The sequence below is a fragment of the Pantherophis guttatus genome, chromosome 2 (assembly GCF_059756535.1).
Source record: "Pantherophis guttatus breed Tessera chromosome 2, ASM5975653v1, whole genome shotgun sequence".
Classification (NCBI taxonomy): domain Eukaryota; kingdom Metazoa; phylum Chordata; class Lepidosauria; order Squamata; family Colubridae; genus Pantherophis; species Pantherophis guttatus.
The window spans coordinates 155,840,177-155,851,447 of NC_142064.1; positions in this window are offsets into that span (position 1 = coordinate 155,840,177).

Below are 11,271 nucleotides of genomic sequence, written 5' to 3' on the forward strand. Positions count from 1 at the left end.
ATTATCAGTTCCCAGTGTGTGCATGCACACAAACATATGTACCCATTAATGCGTGAGTGTGCATGTCAGTGGTGGGTTGCCCCCGGTTCGCACCGGTTCTATAGAACTGGTAGTAAAACCGATGGAAGGCTCCGCCCACTGATCCTGATGTCATCAAAATGCTTCTGCGCATGCGCAGAAGAGCGCACGCAACCCCGCTGCGAACCGGTAGTAAAGGTAAGTAGAACCCACCCTGGTGCATGTGCTTAGAGAAGAACTTCAGTGATGTTTAGTGATATTTTATCATAATAGAGGTAGCTGGTATAAAAAATCTTGGACGCTGGCTTTTCTTGCCAAGACTATTAACTTTCTGATACTGTTCAATTTGTGAGGTCAAAAGCAGTTCTTAAAACTCTTAAAACTCAGCTTCTAATCCCTGCAGCAAGAAGACTTTCATGTAGTTCTAATAACTCATAACTGCTACTCAGGAAAATTTGAACCCCAAAGAATAATGGAACTTAAGGAGAACTTGACTAGGCTATGCAATCGAGGAAATCTCTATAATCATCCAGAATTGCCTCCATTATTCATTTCCCACCTTGCAGAAACAGTAACAATGAAAACAACAAGCACACTATTTTTATAGCAATGAATTAACAAAGTTGCCAAAGAACAAGATGGAACAACAGCCGTCAGTTTGGATGGCTTTATGAAAATATTAGAAAAAAAAATGGAAGATAATATCAAATTATTATGACATTGATTATATTATTACAGTGTTTGAGACAATACTCCTCTGAAGAACCTTGCTTAGAGGACCAAGTTCTCTTTTTACTCTCTTGTGAGTATCTCAGAGACATCCTGATTGGCTGCTGTAGGAACAGAAACCTAGAGTAAAATGGCATCAGATCTGATGCAGCCCAAGTCTTCCTAGGTACCTGAATACAGTTATGCAAATAAGACATTAAGACATTTTCCCATCATCTAATTTTAAATTATTAGGAAAAAAAAACCTCCCATAACTGTTGGGTTCGTTGAATGGGTCCTTGGACACGTTAAGTCAGTATAGAGGGCAGCACAAAAGAACAAGCCAATATTGACATGCTTTGGGACTGATATGCATAAAGAACTTTTTCATTAACTTTCTCCGCTTAAAGATTTCCTCTCTGTTCTATCATTGCCACAATGTCTGAACAAGTAGAGTGAGTAGAGAAAATTTAAGTAACTAAAAACATAAACTGACATGGGGTAGACATGGATTCTGGCATAGTTTTGCATGAAGGAGTACTGCATAGGAGAAGTAAATATGTAATGCTTATTCATCAATTATCATCCATATGTGACTTATCAAGAATTTGAAAACGAAACAGAATAGCCAGTCTTAACCTGAAGCACAAACTATTGTACTTGTGAGGCTTGGATTAAAATGAAATGGAATTTAGAGTAATCTTCTAGCCCCAATTCTCTTTCATAAATTGGAACTTTGCTTTGCTTTGCTTTTTACTCTACTCTACTTTCATCAATCAATCAATCTTCTATTTAATTTTTTCCTCAGGAAAATCAAAACACTCTTGGCAAGCATAAAAGATATTTTGTTAAAAAAATAAAAATAACTCCCCAAGTGCAGAACCAGGGATCTTTAGAGCTCTATAAAGCTATACTACCAGGTTCCTTCTTCACTGGGCATTCTGCCTAAAGCTGTTGGAGTTGTAGTTTAGCAATGTCTGGGAGAAATAAAATGGTTAAATAGTGTTGGTTGCAAATCTACCATAGCTCTTTTTAATTCTTGTATCTTCTTCCAACTCAAATATTTTGGCCACCTAATGAGAAGGAAGGACTCACTGGACAAGAACCTAATGCTGGGAAAGATTGAGGGCAAAAGAAGAAGGGGACGACAGAGAACGAGGTGGATGGATGGAGTCACTGATGCAATAGGCATGAGCTTAAATGGACTCCAGAGGATGGTAGAGGACAGGAAGGCCTGGAGGAATGTTGTCCATGGGGTCACGATGGGTCAGAAACAACTTCGCAACTAACAACAACAAAATCTTCTTCCAGCTATCAGAGCAGTTGAAATGGAGGAAGATACTAATTTTCTGCCTTTCTGAGTGACATGTAATATCATTGACAAAACTAGAGTAGCATAGGTTTAGAAACATTATTTTGCTAAACCTTCACCTGCCTGAATTTAATTTCCAGCAATCACAATGATATGGCTGGGTGCCTTAGCAATATTGGCAAAGGGAGGAGGGAGTCAAGAAAGGAAAAAGGGACAAAACCAGCATCCTTTTGCAATAATGCAAGTCTCTTCCCTTTAATAAGTGCACTGTGTCAAGGCACATACACACACACAAAAAGGGAGGAGCTTACATCACTGGCCTAATGCACTTTGATGAAAGCGTCAGATTCCGAGGGTGTCACTCTGACACTCACCTAATTGTTTTTTTAAATGATATTATATTATTTTTTATTTATATTATTGTTTATTATTTATTTATTTATTTATTTAATTCAATTTATATCCCACCCTTCTCCTAGTGGACTCAGGGCGGTGCACAGCCAGAACTAAAACACATACCAATACAAAATTTAAAATTTTTAAAAGAATTATATAACTGTGGCCCAAAATTTAAAACATTCAAACTAAAACCCATTTGACAATTTAAAAGGCTAAAAAAGGCTAAAAAAAGGGGGGGGGGTGTGGAGTTCACGCCAGCCCTGCTTGATGGAAAAGAAAGGTTTTTAGGGCACGGCGAAAAACCCGGAGATCCGATATCCTTCGTATCTCCGGGGGCAAATCGTTCCAGAGGGCAGGAGCTGCCACAGAGAAGGCCCTCCCCCTGGGGGTCGCCAGCCGACATTGCTTGGCTGACGGCACCCTGAGGAGTCCCTCTCTGTGGGAGCGTACTGGTCGGTGGGAGGCTATCGGCGGCAGAAGGCGGTCCCGCAAATACCCAGGTCCTATGCCATGGAGCGCTTTAAAGGTGGTGACCAACACCTTGAAGAGCACCCGGAAGACCACTGGAAGCCAGTGCAGCTCACGCAGGAGAGGTGTCTCCTCTCCTCCTCCTTATATTTAATAAACATATGTTTATTAAATATAAACATATGTTTTAAAAATATTATTTTAAAATAGAAACATTACATTCCTTCTTACTCCCCAAAGCCAAGTAAACCTCTAACAGCCAAATCCTAATAGAATGTTCATCACATATATATGCAGCTAAGGTGGACAAACAAAACCTGCAGAAATCTCCAGTACACTGACTAGGTCTGTGCAGGATTTGAAAAAAAGAGCAGAAGTGGCATTGCACACATGGAAAAATCAAAGAACTTCCTTCACAACATTTTTAAACCATGCGCAGTCCTAACATTCACTTACGCCACTGGCTTGCATAAAGACTGCTCTTTTGTCTAAGCAGTAATAACTTTAGAATAGCTCAGTTTATGCCAGTCCCACCCAGTTTGTGCAAGAACAGTAAGCAGGCCAGTTTATAACAAAAGCTCCATACCTGACGTTGGCAAAGGGCAACAATTTTCATTCATTGCATTGAGGAACTCCCTGTGCTGACTCAGGAACAAGAAACACCAGTATCACCGAAACATCATCTCAGGCTGTGCCGAATGGCATCACCATGGCTACAACTAGAATTTATCCCACCACATGAAGGTCATTGTGAATTCCAATAACTGTAGTAGTTATGTCTTTAGCATCAAATTATACATAACAGTCTTATTTATATGATTTATTTTTAGTATTTTTAGTAAACACTAAAAATACTAAATTCTCCACTGAGAAATTCTCCACAGCCAGTTTGGTGAATTTTACTGAAGCCCCCTTTTACTAACGTGATTGTAGATACTTTACAGACCTTTTTTTTAATTAAATGTTAAAAGCATTAACACAATACATTAGTAAGAGGAGGGGACAGGTAGTCCTTGACTTACAACAGTTCATTTAGTGACCATTCAAAGTTACAGTGGCACTGAAAAAAAGTGACTTATGACCATTTTTCAGAATTATGACCTTTGTAGCATCCCCATGATCATGTGATCAAAGTTCAGACGCTTGGCAACTGGTTCATATTTATGATGGTTGCTGGGTCCCAAGGTCACGTGATCACCTTTTGCAACCTTTTTGGCAAGCAAAGTCAATGGGAAAACCAGGTTTATTTAACAACCAGATTACTACCTTATCAACTGCAGTGATTCACTGAACAAGTGTGGCAAGAAAGATTGTAAAATGGGCAAAACTCCCTTAATAAATGTCTCACTTAACAACATAAATTTTGGGCTCAATTGTGATTATAAGTCGAGGACTTCAACAAAGGCAGTTAAAAAGAAGCAGGGTGGATAACCAGGAATAGCTTTAGGAAAGCTATTCCAAAGCCAGGATGTCAACCTTGTATATCTTCTCATTGCCATCCCCTTCATGTGATATGGACATCTGCTGATGATTTAAGGGTATTTGTTATGGGAGAAAGCATTCTCTGAAATGCAGCCATAATTATCTTTGGTTTGCCTTAAATTTAAATCCTCTTCTGAATTTTGTGTACGTTAAAAAAAAAGCACAATTTGGAATATGCAATTCAAAGTAGACAACTGCAGTGCAGTTTGGCTCTAGCTATAAGGAAAGCATGGTCATCACAGGTGGTGGGAAATTTCACACTCTTCTGCTGGTATCCATGGTGATGCCAACACTTGCTACTGAAATAGTGCTTGGGTGATACCAGTGCAACATGTTCCTGAGGTGTCCATAGGGCATGGTGTAGGTTTCTCAACATGAGGCTTTGCTTTATCTTTTGAACAAAATCAGCTGGGCCTGTTTTGTACTTTCTGGACCACAGAAAATAAGGAGATTGGGGGAAGGAAGCCGGTGGGCAATGGGAAATTTCTACATAGATTTTTCTCACATACCCACAGGCAGAATAGCAGGGATGCACCACTATCCTATGGAAATGCCACCGGTAAATAAAGAATGTCCCTCATACAGCTTTCTCCAGTCTGGTACAAGTTTTAGAATTCCCAACCTACCTGGACCTTTGCTGTAATGGCTGGGAATTTTACAAGCTGTATTTTGAAAACAAAACTGCGTTATAATGTTCTGCTGAACTGTTGCTTTCCCTTGAAGAGAGTTTTGAAGGATTTAAGGTTCTTATTTAACTAGTACATACTCTTCTTCCTCAACTTCTATTGTCCAAAGTTATGGTTTATATGGTTTCAAGATCATAAAGCTGCATCTTTAGCAGTTGCATTCATATTTTTCCAATTTATTTAATGTATTTCTAAACTGCATTTCAAGATAGTGGCCCTCCTATGGTAGCTAGCCATTGTTAGCATGTAACATGTAAAATAAATTGAGCAATATGATATCTATAAGCAGTTCCTAATATCTAGTTATATGACACTTAAGGTTTTGGAATATTACCAAAATGTAAATTGCTTATAAGGTGCAATAAACATGAATGAATACGAAGGTGCTGAGTCTGATGCCAATGCAGTTAGTTATTTTTATGTTTCAGGGAAAAACTCCTCTGGTGACCAAACTGGTGGTTGGAACCATCATGCACAGAATACAGGAAGCTTGAGTCTCCTCCTGCTCCTTAGTGGTCTTGTTTAGGTCAAAAATACAGAAAACCAGTAGATGGAAGCAAAAATTTGCAAAGGGGTATGCTACCATCTAGTGGCCATCTGTGTTTCAGCAGCCCAGATAAGGTTTTGCCTCTTACCTAACTCTACCTTGAAGTATCATCCATGTAGGCCACAGGTTAAGGGTTTGGAAGCAGCAGAGAGATCTGTACAGTTCTTTCAAATGCTTTATAGTTCATGTAAACATACCCTCTAATATTATGACTATGACACTGCTAAGCATAATGTGCAACCATATTATGAAACTACTAAATATGGACGTTAAGTTACATTTCCACTTTGAGGGAAGGAAAACTCTTGCCTGATTTTTGTGTTTGCTTTTACCATTATTACTAAAATATAAATGAACGACTGCCCTGAGTCAGTCCGCAGAGCCTTCTCGTACAAGATATAAGCTCCTTATCCAAGCTTTGCATTAGGGATAATTTAAAAGGAACTGTATAAGAAGATCTCCTATTGGGTTTGGTGAATTTAAATTGCCAGGCCGGTGGGGGGGGGGGAGTGAGAGGACAGGTAGGAGGATAATGTAAAAAAAAAAATCAGTCGGAAGATGAATATCAAATCCTCAGAGACTCCTCACCTGGTTGACTTGGTTTATAAAACCAGTAAATACAGAACCACGCATTGCTGAATTACTCTCCAGGGATGCCTTAGGAGGATGGAAACAGCTTATATCACTTGCATAATTGCTTATGTAGAGTATTCCCCCTTCCACGATGGTCTTTAAGGAAACCAAGCTAGGATACTTGGACAACAGGATAATTAACAAGAAGGGATGCCGGAGCTGTTCTACAAACCATGAGTGCAGCTATGAGGTAGCTTCTGGTTAGCCCTCTCTTTTCAGGCCTCTCCAAATGCCAAATCATTGCCATTATCTCTCATATTAGAATGACTATAAGAGTCCTTGGAAGGACTTACAACCATTGATTTAGTGACTGTTCAAAGTTACTACGGCACTGAAAAAAGGGACTTGCTACTGGTACTCACGCTAACAACCATCGTAGCATCCCTGCGATCATGTGATCAACGTTCAGGTGCTCGGCAACTGGCACATATTTATGATGGTGGCAGCGCCCCAGAGTCACGTGATCACCATTTGCGACCTTGCCAGCCAGTTTCCGACAAGCAAAGCCCATGGGGGGGGGAGCCAGATAATGAGCATGTGACTCACTTAACTGCGATGAGTTGCTTAACAATCACGGCACAAAAGGCCATAAAATTGGGTATGACTTATTTAACAACAGCTTTGCTTAACAATGGAAATTCTATTCCCAGTTGCGGTCGTAAATTGAGGACTTCCTGTACCGTGACACTTGTGCATGATACAATATTAGATGAGGAAGACAAAATTCAGCTAGTCTTCGACTTACAACAGTTCTTTAGTGACCATTCAAAATTACAAAAAAGTGACCCCCATAGTCACATGATTTACATTTGGATGCTTGACAACTGATTCACATTTATGACAGTTGCAGTATCCAGGAGTCATGTAATCGCCTTTTGTGACCTTCCAACAAGCAAAATCAATGGGGAAACCAGATTCATTAACCACCAGGTTATTAATTTAACAACTGCAGTGATTATTAATTTAACAAATGTGGCCAGAGAAAATGGGGCAACATTCACTTAATAAATTTCTCACTTAACATAAATTTGGGGCTCAATTGTGGTCATTGAGAACTACCTGTATGTAAAGTAGGCTATTAGCTATAACAAGCAGCACAATCGTCTGTGATAGTTCTTCCTAACTAACTCAACTGTCAAGTGGTCTCTCAGTGATCTACTGTTCTTTATTAAGAGCTATATTTATTATATCCCATTTCCTCTTAGCTGGAACAATTGTGTTGTGTGTGTTTTTAGTTCAGTATCACACTCAGGTATGGATGCAGTATATCCTCTAGGTCAATGATGGCTAACCTTTTTGTCGTCGCGTGCCAAAAGCGTGGGGAGCATGGGGGGGGGGGTTGCGCACTCACATGCCCACACCCATAATTCAATGCACCCACCCGCACCCCTGCGATGGCAAAAAGGTTACCGGTGGGCCAGGAAGGCCCATTTTTCACCCTCCCCAGGCTCCAGAGGCTTTCTTGGAGCCTGCGGAGGGCAAAAACAGCCTTCCCCAGCCCCCCAGAGGCCGGAAACAGCCCGTTTCAGGACTTCCAGTGGGCCCGAAAGGTAAAAAAATCAGTTGGATGGCGCAACGCTTGCGTGCCCAGAGATATGACTCCATGTGCCACCTGTGCCACAGGTTCATCATCATGGCTCTAAGTTATCATCAACTACGTTTTTCAAAATCCCAGTGTGGAAACTAGGCCCTGCATTAATAGGAACAATAAATATATAAGCCAGTCATCACGTGACCGGACCCCAATTTCATGACAATTTTTACTGTGGTCATTAAATGAATCACATGGCCATTTGGCGGCTCATGCAGCTATTAACTGAATCCGGCTTCCTCAATTGACTTTGCTTGTTGGAAGTTGGCTGGGAAGGTCACAAAATACAATCATGTGACACCGCAAGACACTACAGGTAATCCTTGAATTATGACCGCAATTGAGTCCAACATTTCTGTTGCGATCTGAGTCAGTTGTTAAGCTTATTTTACCTCATTTTATGACCTTTCGTGCCACAGTTGTTAAGTGAATCACTGCAGTTGTCAAGTTAGTAACACAGTTGTTAAGTGAACCTGGTTTCCCCATTGACTTTGCTTGTCAGTAGGCCGCAGAAACTGATCACGACCTCAGGACACTGCAGCCGTTATAAATATGAGTCTGTTGCCAAATGGCTGAATTTTGATCACATGACCGTGGGGATGCTGCAATGGTCTTTAAGTGTGAAAAATTGTCATAAGTCACTTTTTCAGTGCCGTTGTAACTTGGAATGGTCACCAAGTGAACTGTTGTGTAAGCCGAGGGCAACCTGTACAAGGGGTTGTTATGACAGTTGTAAACTTTGAGGACAGATCCTAATTCACTTTTCCGAGGCTGTCGTAACTATGTACTGTGACATTAAACGAAAAAAGCTCTGCATTACCTGTATATCAAAAGCATGAAAACATAACCAAGTTTTTAAAAAATCAACTCCACTCCTTTTACTGAGAAAACTGTTTAGGTATGAGGGATTGCTCCTCAGGTCTCCGGTAGTCATGAAAGACCCCACCATGTTTAACATCTTAGTCATGCTCTTGAGCTCAACCAACATGTCACCTTTCCAGTGCCATCCGCATTTCGATTCCAGAACAATACAGTAGTGGCTTATGTGGAAGCAGGCCAAGTTAGCTGTAGCACAGCCAGCAAACAAGGCTTAATATAGCACCATGAAACTGTGAGACATTATGGAAGCATCCTTGGGAGAAACTACCGATATATAAACAAGCTTTAACCCATCTCTTAAATACTACCTCACATCCCTCCTTAAAACAGATCACATTTCCTGCAATGTGCTTTTGATTGTCATTTTCAACCTTGAAGATATTAATAGCCTTGATCCCAACGCCCACTTCTGGTTTGGAGCAGCATATAAGTCCCAGTAAAATAAATAACTTTTGGGATGTGTTTTACTTCCGCTTTCATAATCATCGATCAGCTTGTCTACTTGAGGGAACATTCCTACCCATTAAGGTCATGCGCAACCAAGGGATTTGACAATATTGTTTCAGAAAAGACACTCTGTTCTATTATTATGAGGGACGTGCCCTGGTTGAGATAGGTTTGCCAACTTCTGTAATTTTTCCTCCTCTGGTTTCTATCATATTGGATAGGAATTTAAGAGTTAAGGATTTGACAATGGATAATAAAAATTAACCTATATCAGTATTCCCTTCAGCTGCTGATTAACTGGGAAACACAGCCAACATCTGACATTTACATTCTCCTACCCATCATTTCATGGCATTGAAGAATTTAAGTCCAGAGCGATGAGGATAATGAGACTAAGAAATATGGATAAAAAGGTGCAAGATACAGAACTGGGCAAATGTTCAGCCAGGCCTCTTCCAAGATCTCTGAGAAAGAATCTGTCTATGGGGACAGAGGAAACTGGAGGCTAGTAGGCCCTCTGCCCCTGTGGTTAGTATTGCATGGCAGGAATGCTGTGTTTGCAGATTATGGTGTATCACCGAAAAGATCAAGTTAAAATGTAGTACAAGTAGTCCTTGACTTAATCAGTCAATCAATCAGAGATCTTCTAGTCCAGTCCCCTGTTCAAGCAGGAGATCCTATGCCATTTCAGACAAGTGACTGTCCAGTCTCTTCTTAAAAACCTACAGGGACGAAGCACCCACAGCTTCTGAAGGCAACCTGTTCCACTAGTTAATTGTTAGGTTTCTGTGACTGTTCAGTTACGACGGCATTGAAAAAAGTAATTTATGACCTTTTTTCACACTTACGACTGTTGTAGCATCCCTGAGGTCATGGGATCAAAATTCAGACACTTGGCAACTGTTTCATATTTATGACGGTGTCCCGGAGTCATGTGATCCCCTTTTGCGACCTTCTGTCGAGCAAAGTCAATGAGGAAGCCAGATTCACTTAACAACTGTGCCACTAACGTAATAACTGCAGTGATTCACTGAACAATTGGGGCAAGAAAAGTCAGAGTGGGGCAAAATTCACTTAACAGATGTCTCACTTAACAACAGAAATGTTGGGCTCAGTTGTAAGTCGAGGACTATCTGTACAGATTTTGTATTAGTTGTGAAGTAACATAGTTCCCAGCTACTTTTAGTTGAATGTTGAAGCTTCTCTGGGAAAAGGAATGATCGAACAAACATTTGTGATAAAACCTAAATCTTCTTCAGGCTATCAGAATACAGAGAATTAGAATACATTAGAACTTTATCTATAGACTTGGGGTAGGAAACCTTTTAGTTTTGCTAAACTGATCACTGTTAAATCAATTCCTCTGTTCCTACTCCCAGGATTGCATTGAGTTGGCATAGAAACCACATCAAGGCTAGACAACTACAGTAGTTCTACAAGCACCAACCCCCCCCTCCCAAACAAACACACACACACACACACAAAAAACCCCCCAGGAGAATAGGAATAGCTCCACCAAAGAAAGACTTGTGTAGGCTTTGAGCAAGGGAGGGAGGGAGGCTGAACTCACCTGGAGATTAAAAGGCAGGGAAGTCCTTGAGGACAAAGACAAGGCAAGGTACCTTCTAGATAAGGACCGAGTTGGGGGCTATGTCTATTGCACAACCTCTGCTACAGTTTGAACTCCTTCAAGTGGGAAATACCTTTAAATTTCTTTGTTCGGGGAAATTAAACTGGAACACAACTCCTTGGGATAGGAGCATGTCTGAATCCAGAAAACTAAAGTACAATGCATACAAGAAGCTCCTTAGGGACATACTCTGCCCCTCCCCACTGAAAGACACAGGTTGAATTCGTATTTCAATCTGAGATGTAATTTTGCTAACACTAAATTGCTGCATAAGCCACAATAAACCCCAGGGTCTGAGTTCACACTTGAGCTTTGTGAAACCACATCATAGCCTATCATCCTATTCGAAGCAGATGTGATAGACTGGCAGTGAGAGCACTTTTTTTCTGGCCCTCATTTGCATTTCGGGTTTGACCTCTATAGAAAACTATTGAAGTTAGCAACCCTACTAACATACCCAAGAGCAGCAAA